General features: G+C 34.9%; 1 long non-coding RNA gene across 1 annotated transcript in view; it reads right to left on the bottom strand.

Moving 5' to 3' along the window:
- LOC144332846 (uncharacterized) overlaps nt 1-19,881 on the bottom strand; it is a 69,875-nt gene that overhangs the window by 25,575 nt on the left and 24,419 nt on the right. Inside the window, exon 3 of the long non-coding RNA XR_013401033.1 lies at nt 13,787-13,865. This is a non-coding gene — a long non-coding RNA (uncharacterized LOC144332846). The remainder of the gene's footprint in view (nt 1-13,786; nt 13,866-19,881) is intronic.

The following is a 19,881-nucleotide window of genomic DNA, read 5'->3' as shown; positions in this document are numbered from 1 at the left end:
TCAGTTTTTAACAACCTGAATAAGTCATTGCAAGGTTTTCTGGTTTCTGTCATTTCTGATAAGAATGTAACTGTTAATCATATCATTGTTTTTCTGCAATTGAGGTTTAATTTTTCTTTTCCTTTGGCCAAGCTTTTCATTTTTATGTTAGTATGTCTAGCTCTGTGGGTGTTGTTTTTTCCTTCTTTTTCTTTTTAGTGTGTTTATCATGTTTCAGATTGGATAAGTTTCTTGGGATCAGTATGGTTTTTGGTTTGTATTTTTAACTAAACTTCTTTTCAAATGATTTTCTGCCTTCTCCCCACCCCATCTTTTACTGGAAAGCTATTAAAATGTGTGCTAAAATATCTGATATTTTCCCACACATCTATGACTTAATTTTATGTGAATTCTTTTTCTTTTTATAATTTGAAATGAGTATCTACTGATCTATTTTAATCAATTACTGATTTATTTTGCCTTATCAATTCTGCTGTTGAGTGTCATTTAGTGAAATTTTCATTTCAATTATTGTGTATTTTATCTCAGAATTAAAAAAATGTTGATATACAATGAGTATGTGTATTTATGAGTTACATGTGTTATATTGATGCATGCATACAATATGTAATGATTAAATCAGGGTAATTGGTATATTCATTGTCTCAAACATTTGTTATTTCTTTGTAATGTGAATATTTCAATTCTTCTAGCTATTTTGAAATATACAATAAATTATTGTTAGCTGTAGTTATCCTACTGTGCTACTGAACACTCAAATTTATTACCTCTATCTAATTCTGTTTTTTTACTCATTAACCAACCTCTTTTCATCCCTCTCCTCCCTGAAACTTTCCCAGCCTCTGGTAATCATTATTATATTCTCTACTTCCATGAAATCAACCTTTAGCTCCTACATATCAATGAGAACAACTGAAATTTGTCATTTTTTGCCTGACTTATTTCACTTAATATGACTTCCAATTCCATCCATGTTGCTGAAAATGACAGAATTTCATTTTTTTGTGGTTGAATTATATTGCATGTATAATACATTCTCTTTATTCATTTGTCTGTTAATGGATACTGATGTTAATTTCATGTCTTTCTTGTGAAAAATATTCCTATAAACATCAAAATGAAGACATCTCTTTAACATGCTGATTTTTTATTTGTGTATATATATACAAATACATTTGAGGTATATATATATTTGTGTGTGTATATATATACACACATTTGAGATATATACATATATATATGGCAGTGTGAGTTCTGGTTCACATGGCAAATATATTTTTAATTTTTTGATGAAAACTCCATACTTCTTTCTATACTGACTGTACTAATTTTCATTTCCACCAATGCCTGAGTTCTCCTTTTTCCATATCCTCATAAGCATCTGTTATTTTTTGTCTTTTTGATAATAGCCATTTACTATCTCCTTTGATATCTCATTGTGATTTTTATTTGCATTTTGCTGATGGTTAATTATGTTAAGCATTTTTTCAAGTGCCTATTAGCCATATACATGTCTTCTTTTGGTAAATGTCTATTCAGATCCTCTGACCATTTTTTAAAACAGATTAGGTGTTTTTTTTTTCCTATTGAGTTGTTTGATTTGTTAAAATACATTTTGGTCATTAATCTATTGTCAGATAAATCTTTTCTCTCATTCTGTAGGCTGTATCTTTATTCCATTGATTGTTTCTTTGCTGTTCAGAATATTTTTGGCATGATGAAATTCAGAAGTTTCTGATGAAGTTCAGGAATATTTTGGCATGATGAAATTCTATTTGTCTATTGTTTGATTTTTGTTGCCTTACTCAAAATATCCTTGTGTAAATCAATGTCCTGAACCATTTCCAATTTTCTTATACTACTTCCAATATTTCCATTATTCCATTCCATTTCCAATATTTCTTTTACATTTCCAATGTTTTATTCTACCATTTTCATAATTCCAGGTCTTACATTTAAGTCTTACTTAAGTTTTGGTGTGATTTTTGCATATGGCAAGAGATAGGAGTCTAGTTTCATTCTGCTACATGTGGATATCCAGCTTTCTTAGCACCATTTATTGAAGAGGCTATTCTTTCCCCAATGTATGTTCTTGGCACTGTTGTGAAATATTAGTTGGTTGTAAGCGTGGGAATTTATATCTGTGTTCTCTATTCAGTTCAACTGGGTTATGTGTCTGTTTTTTTGCAAATATTATGCTGCTTTGGTTACCATAGTTTTGTAGTATACCTTGAAATCAGATAGTGTGATGCCTCCAGTTTTATTATTTTTGCTGAAAATTCCTAGGTGATTCAGGGTTCCCTGTGACTTCATATAAATTTGAATATTGCTTTTCTATTTGTGTGAAGATTGTCATTGGTATTTTCATAGGTATTGCATTCAATCTGTAGATCACTTTTGGTAGTATGAAAGTTATGAACAATATTAATTCTTCCAACCCATGAACATGGGATATCTCTCCTTTTTTTGTGTTCTTTTCACTTTTTTAATCAGTATTTAAGAGTTTTATTGTATAGATTTTCACTCCTTTTATTACATTTATTCCTAGTTTGTTTAGTTATTTTTGGAGCTGTTTGTAAATTGAATTGTTTTTTTGATTTTTTTTTTCAGATTAATTGCTGTTGGTGTATACAAATGTTACTGATTTTGTAAGTTGATTTTATAATCTGAGAGTTTACTTTTTAAAAATTCTTTCTTTCTTTCTTTCTAATTTATTTATTTATTTATTTATTTATTGAGACAAAGTCTTGCTCTGTCACCCAGGCTGGAGTGCAGTGGCACGATCTCTACTCCACGATCTCCGTCTCCTGGGTTCAAGAGAATCTCCTGCCTCAGCCTTCTGAGTAGCTGGGACTACAGGTGCACACCACCAAGCCCGGCTAATTTTTGTATTTTTAGTATAGACAGGATTTCGCCCCATGTTGGTCTGGAACTCCTGACCTCGTGATCCGCCCGCCTCGGTCTCCCAGAGTGCTGGGATTACAGGCGTGCACCATCGCTCCCGGCCTAAAAATTATTTCTACCAGACTTTGATGGAATCCTTAGGTTTTTCTAAATATAAGATTAAGTCATAAATATTCCAATGAGACTAGAAGAATGGATGAATTCTTCTAGCAAGGAGAACTAGCAAGGTGCTACCTGCTCTCGCTACAGGCCTCTGGAATTCAGGAAGGGGACCTGTCTGCACCAGGGACACAGAGTTGGAAGGGAATACTGCTTACAGGAATGGAAGGCAGCTGATATGGAGCCCCGCGGGTTTGGAGCCAGAGCATCTGCAGTGGAGCACAGCCAGGGATGGAGATTCCCCTAGGCTCCCCTGGCTCTCTTAAGAGACTTTAGCTCTAGGGGAGCTATTGCAACTGAACTCTGGAGGGCAGTCTTGCCCATCAGATGGGGCCAGTCTGACCTGAGTACCCCTTGGTCTGCTTGCCTCTCCGATGACCCCTGCCTAGTTGCCTGCTTGCAGAGCAGCTCGGGTGCCCTGGAAGCCTGCATCATAGCTTCTGTGCCAGGGGATCATGCCTAACTAGCAGAGAGCTTCAGTAAGCGACCCTCACAGCCATTCACAAGCCCACCCACTCCCTCCCTACACAGCAGCTTCCCCGGGCCCACAGCAGCCACCGTATAGCTTTGCCAGCGCATGTGCACGTGAGTGGGTTTTGCTTTCCTTGACCTGCCAGCGCATGTGTGTGAGCACTCTGCCCTGCCACTGCTGCAGTGGGAGTGTAGTCCACCTCCCCGCCCCAGCACCACACCATCACACTCAGAGCTTTGGCAGGCACAGTGCCAGCCAGCCCTGTTCCGTTCTTGCCAGTGCCCCTTCCAGCCATGGGAGTGAAACTATGCACAGAGAACAGCGGACCTTCCCCGGACCTGAGTGACCACCCGTGCCGGTGGCACACAGAAAAAGCACACAGACCTGCACCATTCAGTGGACTGCCTGGTGCCAAAACCATCACTAGCATGACTGTGCACGCAGTTCCCAGGAGGGGCCCCCACCACATTGCTTCTGCTGAGGTGAATGTCGCCATGGAGACAGGCCCCCCCCCTCCCCCGGTACCCACTAGCACCCTGCCACAGCCAAGGAGCATGCACCCTGCCATGTGTAAAGGCTGCTGCTGGCAAATGCAAATGAGTAGGAGTCCTGTTGTCACCACACTATAAATGCTTTGGCTGAGACCACCCATTGGAGTATAGTTCAGGAGCAGATCAGTGCCCCTAGCACTGTGCATTCCTAACCTTGAGAAGCCAGAGAACAAAGTCGAGGCACAATACAAGTCCCAGAGTTAGAGCACGCAGTTCAAGAGATAGGAATCGAGCCCCGGTCACCTAGAATCTTCCAGAAACAAAGCCATTTGACTAAATCCACCTTATACCACAATCAAACCTGTGAGGTCATCAAATAGGAATAGGATATATATAGCAAAGTTCAGCAACTGTAAAGATGGAAGGAACGTAAGCCCACAAAGATGAGAAAGAATGACCACAAAAACCCTGATAACTCAAAAAGCCAGAATGCCTTCCTTCCTGCAAAAAACTGCATCACCTCTCCAGCAAGGGCTCTGAACCAGGCTGAGATGGCTGAAATGACAGAAATAGAATTCAGAATATGGTTAGGAACAAAGATCGTTGAGATGCATCAGTATGTCGAAAGCCAATCCAAGGACGCTAAAAATCACAATAAAACAATGCAGGAGCTGACGGACAAAATAGCCAGCATAGAAAATAATGCAACCTCATAGAACTGAAAAGCAAACTGCAAGAATTTCATAATACAATCACAAGTATTAATAGCAGAATAGACCACATGAAGGAAAGAATCTCAGAGCTTAAAGACTGGCTTACGGCAATAAGACCATCAGACAAGAATACAGAAAAAGTAATGAAAATGAATGAACAAAAGCTCTGATAAATATGGGATTACGTAGAGAACAAATCTGTGACTCACTGATATACTTGAAAGAGACAGGGAGAGTGTAAGCAACTTGGAAAACATATTTTAGAATATCATTCATGAGAACTTCCCCAACCTAGCTAGAGAGGCCAACATTCAAATTCAGGAAATTCAGAGAACACCAGCAAGACACTTCACAAGAAGATCAACCCCAAGACACATACATCAGATTCTTCAATGTTGAAATGAAAGAAAAAATGTTAAAGGCAGCTAGAAAGAAAGGTCAGGTCATCTACAAAGGGAAGCCCACCTGGCTAACAGCAAATCCCTCAGCAGAAACCCTACAAACCAGAAAAGATTGGGGCAAATATTCAACATTCTTATTAAAAAAAAATTCCAACCCAGAATTTCATATCTGGATGAACTTAGCTTCATAAATGAAGGAGAAATAAGATACATTTTAGATAAGCAAATATTGAGGGAATTCATTACCCCCAAATATGCCTTACAAGAGCTCCAGAGACTAAATTCTAAGACCTCAATCTACGAAACTACCACCAGAAAATATTGCGAAAATATTCATGATATTGGTCTGGGCAAACATTTTTTGGGTAATACTGCACAAGCACAGAAAACAAAATAACACATGGACAAATGGGATCACATCTAGTTAAGACGCTTTTGCACAACAAAAGATACAATCAACAAAAGGGAGAGACAACCCACAAAATGGGAGAAAATATTTGCAAACTACAACTACCGCTCTGACAATGGGTTAATAGCAAGAATATGTAGAAGGAACTCAAACAACTCTATTGGGAAGAAAAATCTATTAGTCTGATCAAAACATTGTCAAAAGGTTTACATAGATATTTCTCAAAAGTAGACATACAAAAGCCAAACAGGCATATGAAAAGGTGCTCAACATCATGGGTAATGAGAGAAATGCAAATCAAAACTACAATGAGTTCTCATCTCACCCTAGTTAAAATGATTTTATTCAAAAGACGGACAATAACAAATGCTGGTGAGGATGTGGAGAAAAGAGAACTCTCCTACACTGTTCATGGGAATATAAATTAGTACAACCACTATGGAGAACAGTTTGGAGGTTCCTCAAAAAATTAAAACTTAAGCTATCATATGATCTACCAATTCCACTACTGGGTATATACCCCAAATAATTTTTAAAAAATCAGTTTATCAAAGAGATGACTACACTCCTATGTAAGTTGCAGCACTGTTAACAATAGAGAAGATTTAGAAACAACCTAAGTGTCCATTGACAGATGAATGTCTAAAGGAAATGTGGTTCATATACACAATGGAGTACTATTCAGCAATAAAAAATGAATGAGATCCAGTCATTAGCAACAACATGGATGGAACTGGAGATCGTTACGTTAGGTAAGATAAACCAGACACAAAAAGACAAAGACTGAATGATCTCATATATTTGTGGGATCTAAAAATAAAATCAATTAAACTCATGGTCATAGAGAGTAGAAGGATAGTTACGAGAGGCTGGGAAGGGTAATGGTTTGTTGGGAGGGACACAGGGATAGTTAATGGGTCAAAAAAATAGAAAGAATGAATAAGACCTACTATTTGATAGCACAATAGGGTGGTTATACTCAAGAATAACATAACTGTATATTAATCCCACAATTTTGGAGGCCAAGGCGGGTAGATCACCTGAGGTCATGAGTTCGAAACCAGGCTGGCCAACATGGTGAAACTCTGTCTCTACTAAAAATACAAAAATTAGCCAGGCATGGTGGCAGGTGCCTGTAATCCCAGCTACTCAGGAGGCTGAGGCACGAGAATCACTTGAACCCAGGAGGCAGAGGTTGCAGTGAGCTGAGATTGTGCCATTGAACTACAGTCTGGGTGACACAGTGAGACTTCATCTCAAAAAAAAAAAAAAAAAGTAGAAACATCTCAACTTAACTACCTAACATCATAACTAGAAGAACACAAATCTAGCAGAAGACAAGATATAATCAAAATCAGAGCTGAACTGAAGGAGATTGGAAAACAAAATACCATTCAAAAGATAAATGGATCCAGGAGTTAGTTTTTTGAAAAAATTAATGAAATAGACTGCTAACTAGACTAATAAAGAATAAAAGAAAATAAACACAATTAGAAACAACAAAGGATACTACCACTGACCTCACAGAAATATAAATAACTATCAGGGAATATTATGAACACTTCTATGCACATAAACTGGAAATTCTAGAAAAATGAATAAATTTCTGGACAAATATCCCCTCTCAAGACTGAACCAGGAAGAAATGGATTCCGTAAACAGACCAACAACAAGCTTCAAAATGGAATCAGTTATAAATGGCCAATCAACCAAAAAAGCTGAGAACAATCTCCATCTATATCCATGTTGCTGCAAGGGACATGATTTTTGTTTTTTATTGTTGTTGTTTGTTTGTTTGTTTTAATGGCTGCCTAATATTTTATGGTGTATATGTAACTCATTTTCTTTATCCAATCCACTGTTGATGGGTACCTTGATTTATCCCATGTCTTTGCTATTGTGAAGAGCACTGCAATGAACTCATATGTCGTGTGTGTGTGTGTGTGTCTCTTTGATAAAATGAATTATTTTGGGGGAGTATATACCCAGTAGTGAGATTTTCGGATCAAATATTAGTTCTGTTTTAAATTATTTGAGAAATCTCCAAACTGCTTTCCATGATGGCTGAAGTAGTTTGTGGTTTCACCTTTCTTGATAAAGTCTATTTTATCTGATATAAGTATAGCCATTTCTGCTCTTTTTCCCTTTCCATTTGCATTGAATAACTTTTGCCATCCCTACATTTTTTGGCTTTGTATGTCTTTATAGAAGGAGTGATATTCTTGAAGACAGCAACTGTTGGGTCTTATTTTTTTAATCCTTTCAGCCACCCTATAACTTTTAATTGGTTAATATCATCCACTTCTATTCAAGGTTCTTATTGATAGATAAGAGTTTACTACTGCCATCCTGTAATTTGTTTTCTGTGGGAATTTTTTGGTAGATTCTTTATTCATTTTTTTTCTCTATTATTATCCTCTTTTGTGGTAAAGGTTAAGTGATTTTCTCCAGTAATATGTTTGATTCCATGCTATTTATTTTTACTTTATCTATTATAGGTATTTTTCATGGTTATCAGGCAGCTTACAAAAAATTTCTTATAACATGTTATTTGAAACTATCAACAACTTTGATCTCAGAGAAAAGTGTCAAAAGCAAATCCTATGCTTTAATACTACAGCCTTATATTTTGACTTTTGATGCTTCATTTTACTTTTTTCACATTGCCTATGTCTTAACAAATCATTGCAGTTATGTTGTTTTCAATAGTTTTGCTTTTGGTCTTTATAGTTTGATATGTGTTTTACTTACCAAAATTACAGTATTAGAGTATTCTGAATGTCTCTGCTTTCTTATTTTACTAGTGAGTTTTATACCTTCAGATGTTTTTTGTGTTACCTGGTAGCATCCATTTTTTATTTTTTAGATTGAAGACATCCCTTTAAATGTATTGTATGATATATATATAGTTTGATTGATTCCTTCAGCTTTTGTTTATCTAGAAAAGCACTTATCTGTCCTTCCTGTTTAAATAACAGCTTTGCTGGGCTGCAGTATTCTTGGTATGCAGGTTTTATTTTCCTTCAACAGTTAGAATACTACATCTTACTCTCCTCTGGTCTGCAAGTCTTCTGCTGAGTAGTCTGTTGAAAGCCATATAATGACTCCATTTCTTGTGTTATATTTCCTGCTGCCCACTGAATATTTTTTTTTAGTATTTGGATTTGCTAATTTGATTATGATATAACTTGGATAATTCCTCTTTGTGCTGAAAGTAATTGGTGATTTCTGAGATCCCTATAAGTGGATGATCTTGTCTTCCTCTTCTTTTTCTAGATTTAAAATATTTTCATTATTTCCTTAAATATGCTTTTTAAGCCTTTTCTATTTTAATCTCCTTAAGGAATTCCAATTATATGGGAATTAGTTTACTTGATGTTGTCTCATAAATTTTGTATGCCTTTTTCACTGTTTTTAAATCTTTTTTTCTCCTCTGATTAGATAATTTTATACGCTTTGTCTGTAAGCTTGCTAATTAATTCCTGTGTGATCAAGTCTCCTGCTGAACCTTTCTAAAGAGGTTTTTATTTAAGCTGTTGTATTACTTATTTCTAAGATTTTGTTTTGTTTTGTTTTTAACTTATTTCTCTGTTGAATTTCTCACCTTCATCCTGAATTGGTTTTCAAATTTTATTTACTTTTTCATCCATTGTTAAAAATGATTCTTTGATCTTCTTTCAGAGGATGATTCTGATTTCACTGTCAGAAACTTCACAGATTTTCAGCTCTTCTGAGTTCATTACTGGAGCTCTTGGTGGCATTCCTTGTTTCTTTTGGTGGTCTCATATTTCCCTGACTTTTCACAATTCTTGCATTTTGACATTCATGACAGCCCATTTGTGGAGACAGTCATCTCTTTCAGTTTTTGCAAGTGTTCTTTGGTGGTGTTAGACATTTACTTTCTAGTATCAGAGCATAAATGCTGGCCTTTACTGTTTTCCATTCTGGAAAAAACTTACAGTGATCACCAGAACTAAATCACAGCCCTGGAGCTAAATCATTGTCTTGTCATCATATCTTTGTTTGGGGAAGACTTAAAGTGAGCACCACAGCTTAATTATTGTCCTGAACTATATTGCTTCCTTGCTGTTGTTTCCCAGTCTGGAGAAGTGTTAAGCAAGCACCTGAACTTAATTCCAAAATTTTGTTTCCAAACCAAGGGAAGGCTCCACCAGAGCTTCTGAGATTTGTGAAAAATCTAGCTAGGTGTTTGGGCCTCCATTTAAATTGTGCCCCCTGAAGTGCCTTGACATCAGCTAGTATTTTCAACATGGTTTCCCTGCTGATTGAAGTGTTGAGTAACCACCAAGGTCTGCATACCAGTCACTGTGATCAACATCCTGCTCTTTGTCCCCAGTTCATCCCAGGTAGTCTAGACCTCCTTCATTCCCAGTGGTTCCTGTGGGATGGTATCCGAGTGACCTTCCCATGAAGATTCCTAAACAAGCAGGGAGATGGAACATCCCCTCCAATTTCCTCCTCTCACCTTGGCAACCGTAAGTCTAAGAAAATTATCTGTGAATGGCATTATGCCAGGTTACAGGAGGGGTTGGCACAGACTGAAATTATTACTGTTTTTTTTTTTACTGGTTGTAACTTCTCTCAATTAGGCTTCTCTTTAAAGTTCTGGTGTATTTAGGCTGGTATTCTTGTTTTTGAATCGTTTCTAGTTGTATTCTTTGAGGTTAGTAATACTGGGTGACTCTTCTAATTGGCCATCTCACTGACATTACTTTTATATCCACAGCTTCTGTTTGTTTTTTTATGTTGAGATTCCTAACTAGATTATTTCTTGTATATTTACCATTAGTTCTTTGAAGTATTAATAAAAGCTGCTTCAAAGGATTTTTCTGCCAACTCTAAGTTGGAATAAATTTTGATTGACTTTTTTAAACTCTTGCATATGTATCAATTTTTTTTTGTTTGTCTAGTCATCTCTTGGTAAAATTACTAGTTATTAAGTATTGTATGAGCATTGTAGATAATACATTGTAACAACTCTTGATTTTGTTTTGTTCTTCAGAAGTTTGTTTATTTTTTGCTTTAGAAGGGAATCAGCTTGTCTCAACTCAAACTGTTAACATTATCTCCATCATGGGATGCATAGTTTAGTGTAGTTCTCTGGAAATATCTTTTATTCTCAGTTTATCCGTAAGCCAATGCTTTGTTTGAGTGGAGGTTATAGTTAGATACTAGAATCCAGTAAAGCTTATTCTTTACTGTATGGCTTGTGTTTAGGTGGAAGGAAACTTTTGAAGTTGTTAAAAATTCAAAAATATGGCTAGTATTTTAATTTTTTCAGGCTCTCTAGGATCTTCTGGTGGCATATATATTTTAGCAGAGAGAAATGTGTGGGGAGTTTCTTAACTCAGCCTAAGTGCTTTTTTTTTTTTTCCCTCAAAATTGTCCCTTTAAATTTCCAACTGTTCTTCTCTCTGAACTAAGTCCCCTACCTCTATCACTAAAATCGTAGGTCTTTGTTGCCTATTTTCTAAGGGGTGAGAGTGTCCCTGGGCAAGAATATCACAAACTCACTTTCTGATCTGATGCAGCAGTGCACGATGAATAAACAGTTATGAAATTCTTGCCTGCTCAGGTTGATTTCCTAGTGGCCTAAAACTCATGTTTTTATTTTAAAAATTTTATCCCATCTTACCTAAGTTTTATGCTGAGAAGGCATTAATGCCAACATCTTTTCATGTGGCTATAACCAATGTAATATTTTAATTAAACTACCTCTAAATCTCTGCAAATGCCATTCTCTAATCTGTAGCAAAAAACTTCAGTTTTGCTTTTTAAAAAATATTTTTTCTCTACAAAAATATTTTTTAAAAAGCAAAACCATATATGCTTTATATTATCTATCCTTTGAAATAAAACATATTTACATATGCTTTATATCTTTTAAGATCTGATATAAATGTTGCTTCTTCTGGGAAGCCTTACTGTATTTCCTTGGAAATATTTACTTGGCTCCTCATCTGGACTTTCACAGAAATTCATTTATTGTTTGTTTTAACAGATTTCATTCCTCATTACAATTATTATTATGGTTACCTATTGTATGTATTTAACCACTAATAATGTAGATAATTCCTTGTAGAGGGACATGTGACTTGTACATCATGTGCATTTAATATATGATTACAGAATTTATGGTTACATGCAACTAATTCCTGACATCTTACAAAGGGTATTTCAGTTGCCATGTTTTCTTTAAAACTAATAACTATATGGTTTTTAGTAAATTATTGAAATGCTTTTTCTGGATAATCTTTCCCTGTACCCTTTGGATCCATGTATACTCATATTTACTTCCCATTTCTCTCTATTATTAATTGTATAACTTCATGCATGTTACTTATTTTTTGTACTTTATTTTCTTCACCCAAAATGGAAAATTGATACATCACGGAATTTTTGGAAGGATCGTGGAAATATCGTGTACAACATTCACTATATATGCCAGGGACATGATTGGTGCTGTTTAATTTGAACTATTTTCTGCAATTCAGTGCTGACCATGTTTCTTTCCCAGGCATAGAAAAAGAGAAACTTTAAACTCTCAGCAATGTCATGTTGATGTATGGGAAACACAAGGATCCCAAATTATCTGCCAGGTATCTACTACTGCTGAAGTTCTTTGAAGTATATGTATAGTGAACTCATTGCAGAAAAAATACAGACTCTATAGCACACTTCTTGTCCTTATACTAGTTATCTAAGATTGAACATACGTGTTTATGTTTTGTCAGTGACATGTTTAATTACATTATTAACAGACACAATGTCGATGGTAATTTTCTCCAAGATTCCTCAAAGCTCAAAAGCATTGGAAAGAGATTTTAGTATTTCTGTTCCTACTCTGGAAAAATAACCTATAATTTTACATTGTAAACAAATTGTGCATCTCAAAGATCACTATTATTGCCTTGTTTTCTGATAGTTTTCTCCTCCCATCAAGTTGTGTGGGAGGGAAAAGAAGTAGTGAACCTGAAATTCCACCAAATGTGACAGTATGTGGCCAGTAATGTGCCTAATCATATTTGCTTTAACCCTCACAATAAATCTGAAAGACAAATATTATTGTCCATTTTATAGCAGGGAAAATGGTACAGAGAAGTTAGTCCGTTGCTTAAAGTTACACAGCTTTGAAGAACAGAATTAGGGTTCAGAGTCAAGCCTTTTAAATCTGAAGTTTATGACTCTTCCTCCTAAAACACCACTTATATGAAGGACTTTGAACAAATGATACCATATTGCAGTAGACCCAGCAATAACACTTTGTTTCATGCTGTGCCAAATGACTATCTTTGCGATATATAAAACAACCTGACATAACTGTGACATAGTCATTTAAAAATATTTGTAAAGCCACCACAAAAATGCTTTTTATAATTTAAATTGTGAATAATGCCAAGAATGTTAACTCTTGAAATGTTAACTTGTGTGTATACTCATGCTGTGTGCATATTAATATAAGCTTATTTTATATAGATAGATCTAGTACTTTTCAAACGCCATTGTTTTCACTAGATTGAACTGTCATCTGCTTTAATAACATGAAATTCTTATTTCATTGCAGTATCACAAACAGCTACACTATGTTTTTTTTGACAAGCTGTATTTTTACTTTACGCTTTATTCTTGAAGCTTCAAAAATTGATACCAGTTCTTTTCAAGACAATGTGTTCAACACAGTGGGGTAAAAATACTTTTTCTTCTTATATTATCGAGTAAAATTCTAGGTGATAGAGTTCAAATATAAACTTTGTCTCCGCTCATAACTCAGAAGCTTGTGGAATGCCTTGATAGTTAGGCAAACATGTTAAATTTCATGTAAACAGTCATCCTATGTATTCACAAATGCATTCTTATTTTAAACATGTCTTTTCTTGTTTGTGTTTCTGGTTTTTAAATATTGTGATTCCTGATTCAAGTATCTCATAAAAACTTTTAATTTTTAAAGTGTATGATAACGTTTTTAACTCTATGTCTTTTCACATAAAAAAGGCATAGAAATTTTTCACAGAGTGCAAAGACAGAAAGTTAAGACACATCATCTATGCCTCTAGAACTTAAGTATAGGCTACATGAATTAAAAATGAATGCTTCCAAAAATGTACATTTTTCATTAACATCTCTAAATACATAAAAATGTGAAATCATCTATATATTTGCATGTTCATACATACAATATAATAGCTTATAGGTATATAATAGTTATGAATACTCACATTTATCAGGTGATTACTACATGACAGATACAAATCCAGATTTTGTGTGGTAAGAAGTTTAAATAATTTAGAAAATCTTCTGTAGGTAAAAATAAAATACAAAATGAGACATACAAAATTAAGTATGAATGTGAATATTTACTTGGAATAAGAAAATAAATCATTTACAGTTACATAGTTTCAAAAGTCTAACAAATCTAAAACATGGACAATTCCAGAAAACTAATACATTTTATTAAAATAGCTCTAAAAATCTACTTTTTTGGTTTTATGTTCTTTGATTATTTCTTCACATGACAATTATTTTGTTATTTTTTTCTCAAAGGGAGAAAGGTAATTCCATCTTTCCATTAGGATTACTGGTTTTATTTAATGATAGTTTAGAAAAGATTCTCTCAGCCTAATAATTCATCTTTGGTAATGCCATGTAACTTTTCGGATTGTTGTCAACTTTGGAAAAAATTTTACAAAATTTCTTTCATATATTATTGTAAGATTGAGGAGTATTTTAGGTATTTTTGTGCAGTTACTCATCTTCAATATTCTTTGAATTAACAATACCTATGAAATAATTTGTCATCTCTGTTTCCTTACTGCAGTGGCTTATATCAGCATTTTGTGTTGAATTTATAAAAAAAAAAAAACAATTTTTTTTTTTTGCAATGAAAAAAGCTTCATTAATTAATTGGACTCTTAAATTAGTCAAGCCTATATATTACGTGTAGTAAAATCTTTTGCTTAATAAATTGCTGACTTTGGAATGGCCTGAAAATTATTTTAATTCACTTCTCATTGCTACAGTAATTTCTACTGAATTTATATAACAACACAAGCAAACATTGTTTTATTTTGTATTTCACCTAATAAAAGTATATCTTGCTTTGTCAAATATATTTCTGGCAGAAGAACAAAATCCATTTTCACTTAGCATTTAGGAAAAGTGAATTTTTTGCTTTTACCATTTCACATATTATTAGAAGAATTGCTTGCTGGTTTGCTTTTGGTTCCCTAACTTTGTTTTTTCTCCACTATCCACATACTTCTGTTGTCATGGCCAGAGGACACTTTCTCGTATTATGACTCAACCTCTGGTCCCTCTTCTAGAGGTCAAAATTCTGGGTTAGTTTGCAGAGTGAGCCGTAGCAAGAATTTTTCTGGAAGCCACTTCTACAATTTCATGGCTTACATATCTACCATGAATTCCATGACTAACTATATCTAACCATAAAGAAAATGACTTCTAATCACAAGAGTATACCCCAAGAAATCCAGACAAATTATTGTCCTAACCAAAATTCCCCTTAGCAAAATTTCCCATATAGTAGATATCACTCCAATGGTATCATAGAAAAGGGAAAGTATAATGAATGAGAAGAGTAAGTGAAAAAAGTTATAGGTCTTTATTAACTCTAAATAACCCACTTATTTCTTTTCAAAATTTTGCAAAAATCCTAACCCCTTGCCAGGACCTCTCTAGGGCACTTGAAATATATATTATCTTCATGATAAACTTACCCTATTTATAGTTCACATAGAGTATTTTCTTATATTCTACATAGAATACATTCTACATATTCCACATAGATTATTTTGTCCAATCCTCATACACATTTTTTGAGGATAAACCACTTTAGTCTTACAAACAAGCATATTGAGGAAGAGAGAGAGAGACCGCATGACTTTCAAAATTATAGCTAGAACCCTGGCAATTTGATTCTGAAGTCTATTTTCTTGTCCCTGCCAGGCATTTTTAATTGCATGGGGAAGAGTGACTTCAGAGCATGTCAGTGGTGATGATTTGCTTTGCAGCTGATCAACTTAACCATTGATTGTGTTAAGCTTCATTTAGATTTAGATTCTCTTCACTCACACAAAACTGAAGTGTGTAACAACCTGAACTTGCCTTAACCTAGGCAGTCCTTTTGTCCATAACAAGCATGAGGACTAGGAAAAATGCAAATACAGAGCTGAATACTGAATGAAGAGCAGATTCAATGTTGAGATGCATTTTGCTATATACTAATGAAAATCAATAAATTACAGCTGCATCCATCTTCATAGATAAACATAATGAAGAAAATGTTTACCATTAAGAGGAAGTTGTTGAAGTTTGTAAAAAGTATGCTTCCATTTATATAAAGTTTGAAATATAGGCTGTGTGTGTCTGTGTGAGAATAGAGCATGGAAATGAAAATGATAATCACAAAATTCAGGATAGTGGTTGTAGGGTTGGTGGGGAAAGGAGAATAGAATCATAGAAATGAACAAAGGAAACTTCAAAGGTATTGGTGCTGTTTATTTTATTGTTATTTCATAAGGCTTAGAGACATGTTGTAAATATCTTAGATGTTAAATATTTAATTGAAACAATCAACACATTTCAATGGGATTTGAAATAATTAGGTGGGTAGTGGGACAGTTTTGGGCTGAGAAAGACCAAGCCAAAGAAATGTAGGCATAAGTAACATAACTGGGTGAAACTGGGAGCTTGACAAAAAGTTTTCTGGCTTGGAGATTCCTATTCTGAGGATATATTCATGAAAAAGCACATCTAAGTGTAGGTCAGAATTTGAGAGAATGGACTCATTGAAATGCCCAAGTGAGGCAGAAACATCAATGTCCATTGTTCAAGTTGAGTAATATATCCCTAACGGAAAATATATTAGTTTGTTTTCAAGCTGCTGATACAGATATACCCGAAACTGGGAACAAAAAGAGGTTTAATTGGACTTATGGTTCCACATGGCTGGGGAGGCCTCTGAATCATGGCAGGAGGCAAAAGGCACTTCATACATGGCAGTGGCAATAGAAAAAAATGAGGAAGAAGCAAAAGCAGAAACCCCTGATAAACCCATCAGATCTCATGAAACCCATTCACTCTCAAGAGAACAGCACCTGAAAAACTGGCCCCCATGATTCAACTACCTTCCCATGGGTCCCTCCCACAACACATAGGAATTCTGGGAGACACTATTAAAGTTGAGATTTGGGTGGGGCCACAGCTAAACCATATCAGAGGATAAAATAAGAATAGCTTTACAATTACCACGGTGCAAGTGGCAAGTATTTGGGGGCAATTTAGGGAACTAGTGAGCAGACATTGCAATGTTTGGCAACATTTCATTTGCTGTCAGAAGATACATCTAAAATGTTTACTATATATCATAAATAATGCCAGGTCCTGTAGTAAGATATTGAGGAAACAACCACACAGATCCTGTGATTTTTCAGGGGCATGAATTGTGTTGCCTTTCAGAAAACATGCTCCTTAGGAGATGAAAAATAAGACAAAAGCCTAGTTACTGAATTACTGGCACAAATAACAATACCTGGTTTGACAAATTTGTGTTAGGAACTAGAGATCCCTATTACAAGGGGAGCTATTGTTACAAACTCAAAAATTGAGGAACTAGAATTTAAGCTAGAATTCTAGTCATTGGTGAACTGGGGTAAGAAAATTAGAGAAGGAACAATAGGTTGTCATGAAAGACGGGGAGGACGTAAGTTCTTTTCATTGCTGAGGTTAGTTACATATACATATGCATATACATGTGTGTGTGTGTGTGTGTGTGTGTTTATTAATTAGTGTAGGGATGGGGGATTAAAATAATATTGCAACAATGCATTGAAACTAAGTTGGTTCAAAGAAAGGTAAAACTTTGAATTATTCATAAAACAATGAAATAATGCCCACAGTGTCAGTAGATACACACACCTCTTCCAGCCCATAGATTTTTTTACTTGTAACTGTTAAAATAGGCACACTTTTTGTTTATGTTTGGTGATATATGTTCACCTTTTTACATAGTCCATGAAGCAATTATAACAATGTGTCATAGTTTCCAGTACATAGCATGCTAATATTCACTTGCACTTTTTAAATTTTGTCCACTCTTCACCTCTCTCTACCTTGTTCTGTGGCCAGGGAGGCTAATATGAATGGACTGCATCAGTGAGCATTTTTGCTTCTGGCTTGTCATTGTGTTTGACTAATAAAAGCCATTGACAGGAGATCAAAAGGCAGAAAGATAATACAAACAGGGCATTTAGTTTTTAGTTCCCTCCAGCTGGGCCATTTTGGTCTTTACCAAAGCCACAGCTCCTGCCAAGCTACACTATCCAGCAACTACAACTGCGATCATTGGGTGACAGTAATTTCTCCTTCCTCTTTCCCCTTCAGGCCTAGAGGAGGCAAGATGTCTTCTGTTGCAAGCCCCAGAGTGCTTCGCCAATTCTTGTTGGTCATCTGTAATTTTGCCCACAGTTTTTAACAGTTTCTTAACTAAACTCTCTTAAATTACTCATTCGAGGTTAACATCTCTTTTTAGGATACAATCTGATACACAAAATATCCAAATGTTAGTATTTGAATGAAAGTTTTCTTTTCAGATTCAATGAGATAACAGTCCTGCTTTATTGACCATGGTTAAACCATCTGAGATAGCTGAGATAATTATTTGGCTCTGGGGTTGATTTCAACAGGAATGAAGTATAGAATGGGGGTAAAAGCATGGACCCCAAAGCCCCTGACTGACACATCAAAAGCACAGGCAAAATTTTACTATTTTTATTTATATTTCACTCAATAAAAGGCTAAATGTTTTTAATGTCCATAATTATCCAGGGATAAAATAGCATCCTTTGGAGATAATGCATACGTTTTTGTTGGAAATGTTCAAGCAGAGGCCCAATGAACATCATCAAGGCTTTCTGAGGAATAGTGCCATATTTGGTAGAATTTGAACTTCATTTGTTCTCAGGTATCTTCTTGTTCTGTTTTTATTGTTTTAAGGGACTATTTGCATGTCTTTCTAGAACAGGTTACTAAAATGTCAGGAAATGCCTGTAATAATCCTAATCATGGCATGATATAAATTGAGCCTTTTGAGAATAAAAATCCAATTCTAAAGGAACACATTTGCAAATTTAGAGATAGTGTAATACCTATTTTTAGTACCCTTTTTTATTTTTTCAAAACAAGTAAGTTATAGCACACTTTATTGAAAAATAATAAAGGTCACAAGGTAGAAGATACTTGAAACTTTGCAAGTATTATGGGAGAAAAGAGAAAAGAAACTCATATTTTCGTTTCACTAGTACAAAGTCAGTAACTTCATATATCATTTTAATGTATTTATCAGATTAAAAGTAATTTAATATAATTTGTATTTTAATTATATGTAGTTCTTCTTTTCTTTAAAATATGAACTTACTTGATCTTTTATCAACTCTTAAAATTTATATGCCAAATCTAAGAAACATAGAATACAATATATGTTTTGAACAAGTATTTTTCTAACTTAATGATTTAGGAAGGAAATGTGCCTTCTCCTGCTGTCAAAACCAGCATTCTTTTTCTAGGTTTATGCAGTGAACCTATGCAAGAATCCAATATCACCTAAATCACTTGGGCATGCTGCCATCAAGTTGAAAATCGTATTTTACACAATGGTGCTTTCTTTCAAAAAACAAGAAAACAATAAATTTTTATATTATGGGGAGAGTCTTAAGAAACACTATCAATGAAAGAAGTCAGGGTCTGTTCTAGCTGCAGTTGTAAAACTTATCAGCATCTTAACCATTCCAAATGTCCAAAATCAAGAACAGGTATACAGCTTTCCTTTTGGAGACAGGTTGAAATTTCTCACTGGGTGATTCCCTTTGCTTTCATTAAATGCATCTCTGATATCTCTGGAATTGCAACCTTTTTAAACTAAAGTATCTTTGTTCATTATTTAACTCTGAGTCCCTGAAAAGACAGTCTCATGTGATATGTTCTCTGTAGGTGCTAATTTATGATTGGCGTTTTGATGGAGAGCTGTCAGATGGCCTTCTTTCTCCCCTCCTCTTCTACGTTGATTTATTGGTAGGAGGAAGCTGCAATTGCAGTGGCAACTTTTTCCATTTAGACTTCACAGATATAGTGTACACCATTTCCAATGATTAAACAGAATGCAGCTGACAGACAGGATTTCATTACTGAATCATAGAGAGGAGATGACACACTTTTTAATGGCATTATTTTTTTCTTTCTTGGATATTTAAGTCACAAGTGAGTACAATTTTGGCAGCTCCATTCTTATCCCCATTTGGAC

This window comes from Macaca mulatta, chromosome 1 (assembly GCF_049350105.2).
Source record: "Macaca mulatta isolate MMU2019108-1 chromosome 1, T2T-MMU8v2.0, whole genome shotgun sequence".
Taxonomy (NCBI): Eukaryota; Metazoa; Chordata; class Mammalia; order Primates; family Cercopithecidae; genus Macaca; species Macaca mulatta.
This window is presented reverse-complemented; position numbering and strand designations above follow the sequence as displayed.